Raw genomic sequence first — 6,194 nt, 5'->3', positions numbered from 1 at the left:
TCAACATGTGCCTGGTGGCCAGCGGAGCTGCGGATGCGTATTACGAGATGGGCATCCACTGCTGGGACATGGCAGGAGCGGGCGTCATTGTCACCGAGGCCGGCGGGGTGCTGATGGACGTGACAGGTAGCGGATGCGGCGGGAAAGCATCTTCCTGCCCCATCTGTTGGACTTCGGTCTTCCAGTGTGTGCTGTGTTGCTACTTGAGCTCTTAAAGACAAAACAAGCCATGTAACGGTCTGCGAATTCCAGATAGACATTGCGGTCGAGGCGAGGATAAGAGGCTGAGGGTAGTGTGGGGTTGCTCACGCTACGTGGCTAAGCCTCTTCAGACGTGAGGAGCAGGAGCTCTGGAGAGGCCGGGGAAAGTCTGGCGGGTCCGCGGGCCTGAGGGTTGTGCCAGCAGCTCTTTGGATGGCGAGCGAGTGGCAGCTGATGATGGACCTCCGCCTCCGTCACTTTCTGCCTCGGGCTGGAAGGGTTCACTGCTTCAAACTGTGGTGACGTTTTTAAAAGTCGGGCGAACCTGGGTTAAAATTCTCCAGTGTCTGAGAAGGGCAACGGAGAAGTCAGGAAGTGGGAGGGGATTCCCTGCCCACGGACGCCCAGGCGTTACAGAGGCAGTCAGAGTATAACAGTGACTCGGAGAATAGAAAAAGGTGACAGGTTCAGACTGGTATGATTGAGGACCCCCCCCCCCCCCCAAACTGGTATTAAAATAAGATGCCTGGAAACTCATTTGTGTATTGCCAAAGCTTAACCAGTATGGTCATGTGACAGAGTAGCTTTTTGAAAAGATGACTGGAAGTATTAAAATGTTACGATTGGCGTAGTGCCTGTCACCAGACGAGTTCTGTAGGAATGGTTTTGGTACGAGACGTAACTGTCTTCCTTGTTTGATTGATTTCAGGGGGACCGTTCGATTTGATGTCGCGGAGAATCATTGCTGCGGGCAGTAAAACCTTAGCGGAGAGAATAGCCAGAGAAATCCTGGTCGTGCCCTTTCAAAGAGACGACGAAGACTGAGCCTCACCGCCTCGCACTCGGCCACGGTGGCTGCTCGCCCAGATTTGCTGACGCTGATGGTGTCACAAAATTTAGGACATCATTTCAGTCCTGTAATCTGATTGGCTTAAATTGTCTTGATGTCCAGATTTAAAAATTGCCACTTGTTCCATATTTTACTAGGACTCGGTAGGCACGAATAGTTGAAATGTTGTTTCATTGTTTTAAAATTCTGTGTGTAAGAATGTACCTTTCGGCAGCTGATGAGACAAAGTAGTGAGCATTCAGTTTCCGAGTCTGTATGAGCCTCTGAAATTTTGACTTGCCACTGATGTACCTAAACATTCTTAATTACAAAGTCAACCTTTTGGAAAAGAATTTATATTGAAAATAATTTTAGGTTGAAAAGCCGCATTTCATTGAGTTTGTAAGAAGTGTGATGAGTACTGCCTGGGCCGGGCTTCGGTCTTTGCAGAGAGCCTTGCTTTGTGCATCGGTGCGCAGCTAGCACCTGGCACAGCCCCTGTCAGGCGCTCGGCAGTCTAAAGTAAAGCATTGCAACCACGAGGCTTCTGGAGGGAGCAGGTCCTGGTTATAGCAGATACATAAGTGAAGAGCTCACCGTTCTGTGTTATCACTTCAGGTTTTGAAGTGAGAATTATCTAGCCACCCTTTACATTTCACATTACCATTCCTATTAGCATTTCATTCCACACGTTCCCATTGCCACCCCGCCAGGTGTGGGCATTTCCGCAGCAAATGTATCGCCGGGACCCGCCTTCCATGTGCCGTGGCTCCCTGTGCTCACAGAGAGCCGGGTGAGCGGCGGAGACTGGACGGGCAGATAGATGGAGTTGATAATGTTGAGCTGCTTGGTCCTTCTTAGACTCGTTTCATTTCGTTTCGACCGGTTTCTATTCAGCCTTTAAATATTCCTTAAGGTCTTTGGTTTATGAAACTCAAAAAGAAAATTGCTTCAGTTCATAGATGCTTTTAAAGATTTATTTATTGTTTATTGGCATGTGAACAGACTATTAAGTTTAGTTATAGGCTTATGCGAGCCTGGTGTTTGAGGGAACGGAAGTGTTCAGGGCAGGGCTATTTTATTGTGCGCGTCTCACATTAAACTGTGTGGTACTAGACTTGAGTGTTATTGTACATTTGTGCTGTTGTCCACGTGCAGTAAAACATCTCATACTGTATTCTTGCAAATAAATATATTTTAATTAAGACAATCATGAATAACATTTTAAATAAAACGTATAATTGAAATTTTTATTAAGGTTTATAGTTTAAACTACCTTTTTGTTTATTTCTTTTAATAACTCATAATACATTTTAAAAATAAGAAATAGCCTTAATATTTAGCATTTGTTGAGCACTATAGCAGGCACGTGTAGCACTTGACACCGTGATCCTATTTAATCCCACAATAGTCAGGAGAGCTGTTGTCCTCATTTTACGAGGCACGTGGGTGGTATTGATGAGCCCGCTTTCCCTGCTCAAGGTAACGAGCGGTGAAACTCAGTAGAGAGCGAGACAGCTGGAGCCCACAGTCTGACCCTGCCCAGCGGTCCTCACCTGGCTGCCAGGAGGGCCACCTGGGGCTTTTGAACAGGCATTGCTTGGTCCCACCTGAGGGAATCGGGTTTACTTGGTCTGTGCTGTGGCCTGGCCGGCTGCCCTTTGGTAAGGGGCCCGGGGACTCTGCGGGTGGCCAGGAGTGAGCACCGGTTGCTACACTCTCCTGCTTTCTCAGGAATGGCTGCCTCAGCGACTCGCCCTCACCACCTCCACCGCCTCGGAGGGCTTCATGGTGAGATTGGGCGTCTTAACACTGAAATGTGGTTGTGCGTCATCCCTTTGCTGATGGGTGAGAGCCCGATTTGAAAGATTGTAGCGGCCTTTTTATTTCCACAAATGACCACTAGATGGCAAACTACACATAGGGATCATCTTATACATTAGCATTTTCATTACTGAAAACATTTTATTTTTCCTTCAAATAACCTCATTGGCCAGTATTCGAGTTTAATAATATAGCACCAGAGCCAGGGTAGTTTTTCATGAATGAAATACGCTGCATTGTGGGTCAACTTATTTCCCTTCGGCAAAGCCATAGGTACTGATGTCCTGTGGCCTAGACTTCAGCATCGTGCAGCTCTAGCTTTCAGGGTTCATTAACCACAAACAAACCAAGTGTGGGCCTTGTAATACTTGAGAATTTCCTCCAGTGGAGTCCAGTGTCCCTGTCAAGTAACCAGCCGTTCACAGAGCCATTCCCGACGTCCTGCTCACGTTTCCTGGGGGCTGGTTATAAGGCGAGGTGCGGTGGTGAGACGTGAGGAAAATGATAAAAGTATATGAATGCGGTCATGCAAGCACTTGTGTTGATCAGTGAATGATTTTTAAAGTTTTCTATCAAAAAGCACTACTTTCCGTGGCCCTTCATCAGACTCATGCACGGGCACCAGCTGAGGGCTGGCCTGGGAAGCCGTGATGTGGACGTCTGAGGGCCCTGCCCTGCCCACCCAAACCTTCCCACCTCCATCCCTGCCTTGCTCCTGTTCCTCGCTAGCTGTCCCCACGAAGGCATTAATTTTTGGGCGCATGGGAGAGCAATTCCCAGGATTACGGGAGTGAGGGGTCCGTAGGTTGTCTGGGTGAGTTTCAAGGAGGGAAGATGCCCTCGCTGTCCGTCTGTCTGCCCACAGCCGACACTCCTGAGAAGGGCTGAGCCCGGCGCTGCACCTGTGCGTCTGCCCGGCAACCAGACTTCCCTCTCGGGTCACTGGTCACTCCCAGGAGGAAGCTCCGGGAGACCCAGGTGTGAGCCGTTGGGTGACGCAGCCTGGCATCGGCTCTGACACAGGTGTGAGCAGGGCGTGCTCCACACCTGCTGGGCCCTCACTAAGCTAACAGGGCCAGCGCTTCACTGCGAGGCCTGGCGGTCCCGGGGTGCAAACAGCAGACGCTGTGTGCTTAGAGCTAACAGGGCCAGCGCTTCGCTGCGGGGCCTGGCTGGTCCCGGGTGCAGACAGCAGACGCTGTGTGCTTAGAGCTAACAGGGCCAGCGCTTTGCTGTGGGGCCTGGCGGTCCCGGGTGCAGACAGCAGACGCTGTGTGCTTAGAGCTAACAGGGCCAGCGCTTCGCTGCGGGGCTTGGCTGGTCCCGGGTGCAGACGCTGTGTGCTTAGAGCTAACAGGGCCAGCGCTTCCTGGGCCTGCAGTTAGCATAGAGCTCAGTTGAACTTGAAAAAGTTGAGCCCCACTCACTTTTAGAGAACCGAGTCCAGATTGCATGAGGACTTGCCACAGCAACGTGCTCAGCGTTCGCGTTAGAATCCGAGGCTGCAGCCTTTTCCTAACCATGGCCACCCCCGTGGGCCGTGTGGCCGTGAGCAGCGGCCCCGGGGAGGACAGGTCCAAGCCCAGGGAGGGCGTCCTCCTCAGGACTTGGGCCGAGTTAGGGAGAGCGGAGCAGGTGGGGAGGAGCTCACCTTGGCCTTGCTGAGCTCCCAGCAGGAGGGGGGTGAGAGGGGGCGTGTCCAGGCAGAGGTGCCGGAGGACACCAAGGTTTCAGGAAGGGAGGACTGGTCAGCCCGGAGGGTCCCCCCAGAGTGGCAGCGGACACTGTCGAAGGGGTCACTGCAGGAGGCGGAAGGAGCGGATGGAGATAAAGCTCCTCCCGGGAAGGTCTTCCCAGTGTGGCCGTCCACCCGGGAGGGTTCCCCGGGGAGCTCGGCGGGTATGAAATAAGCGGAAAATAGTGACCAAGAGCAAGTTCACTCCTCCAGGAACCGGCCTCTCGACCTCTCAGATAAGATGGGGTTATGAACCCTAAGCCACCCGACTGCGGGAGAAACAGTGTGGGGGCGAGGCAAGCGGTGTGGGGTCCCCTGGAAGCTCGCCCCTGTAGAGGCAGGCACCCGGGAGGGAGGACACCTCCTCGCAGTGCGGTGTGTTTTACCGCCCGCGCAAGCAGCAGACGCGGGCCTGCGGCTGTTCCGGGCCTGGTGCTTCCTGCTCGCCCAGCCCCGGGCCTGGCCCCGCCACGTGACCCAGTGGGCCCTGGCTGTGGGGCCACTGAGCAAACTGCTCCAGCCGACAGCACTTCCCCTGGCGGGATCGCTCCTCCAGTGTTTACCGATCCTCCGGTGACTCAGGCCGAGGCGCTCACGCCGCTCACACACATGGGCCCTTGGGCATGAGCGGCGGCCGCCAGGCTCTGAGCCGGGCTGAGTGGCTGGTGGCACAGGGCATGCGACACTGAGGGAGCAACTGCTATAAAGTAATTCACCAGATAACACCGCAGGGACGGCCCTTTCCACAGGCATTAGGCTCCATCTGCAGCCGCAGGGGAGGAAGGGGCCGCTCGCCGAGCTCACCGCTCTCCTCCACGCGTGACGCTCTCCGCCACGCGTGACGCTCTCCTCCACACGTGACGCTCTCCTCCACGCGTGACGCTCTCCTCCACACGTGACACTCTCCTCCACACGTGACGCTCTCCTCCACGCGTGACACTCTCCTCCACACGTGACACTCTCCTCCACGCGTGACGCTCTCCTCCACACGTGACGCTCTCCTCCACGCGTGACGCTCTCCTCCACGCGTGACACTCTCCTCCTCCACGCGTGACGCTCTCCTCCACGCGTGACACTCTCCTCCACGCGTGACGCTCTCCTCCACACGTGACGCTCTCCTCCACGCGTGACGCTCTCCTCCACACGTGACGCTCTCCTCCACGTGTGACACTCTCCTCCATACGTGACGCTCTCCTCCACACGTGACGCTCTCCTCCACGCGTGACACTCTCCTCCACGCGTGACGCTCTCCTCCACACGTGACACTCTCCTCCACGCGTGACGCTCTCCTCCACATGTGACACTCTCCTCCACGCGTGACGCTCTCCTCCATACGTGACACTCTCCTCCACGCGTGACGCTCTCCTCCATACGTGACACTCTCCTCCACGCGTGACACTCTCCTCCACGCGTGACGCTCTCCTCCACGCGTGACACTCTCCTCCACGCGTGACGCTCTCCTCCACAAGAGACACTCTCCTCCACGCGTGACGCTCTCCTCCAAACGTGACACTCTCCTCCACGCGTGACGCTCTCCTCCACACCTGACGCTCTCCTCCACACGTGAAACTCTCCTCCACGCGTGACGCTCTCCTCCACGCGTGA

At 54.7% G+C, this 6,194-nt stretch overlaps 1 long non-coding RNA gene across 1 annotated transcript; it reads left to right on the top strand.

The window, feature by feature from the left end:
• Window positions 1-2,240, top strand: LOC106696122. The gene is made up of 2 exons (XR_001347024.2): window positions 1-126; window positions 911-2,240. It is a non-coding gene; the product is annotated as an uncharacterized LOC106696122 (long non-coding RNA).
• Window positions 2,241-6,194: the final 3,954 nt, after the last annotated feature.

This window comes from Myotis lucifugus, unplaced genomic scaffold, assembly GCF_000147115.1.
Source record: "Myotis lucifugus unplaced genomic scaffold, Myoluc2.0 scaffold_9674, whole genome shotgun sequence".
Classification (NCBI taxonomy): Eukaryota; Metazoa; Chordata; class Mammalia; order Chiroptera; family Vespertilionidae; genus Myotis; species Myotis lucifugus.
This window is presented reverse-complemented; position numbering and strand designations above follow the sequence as displayed.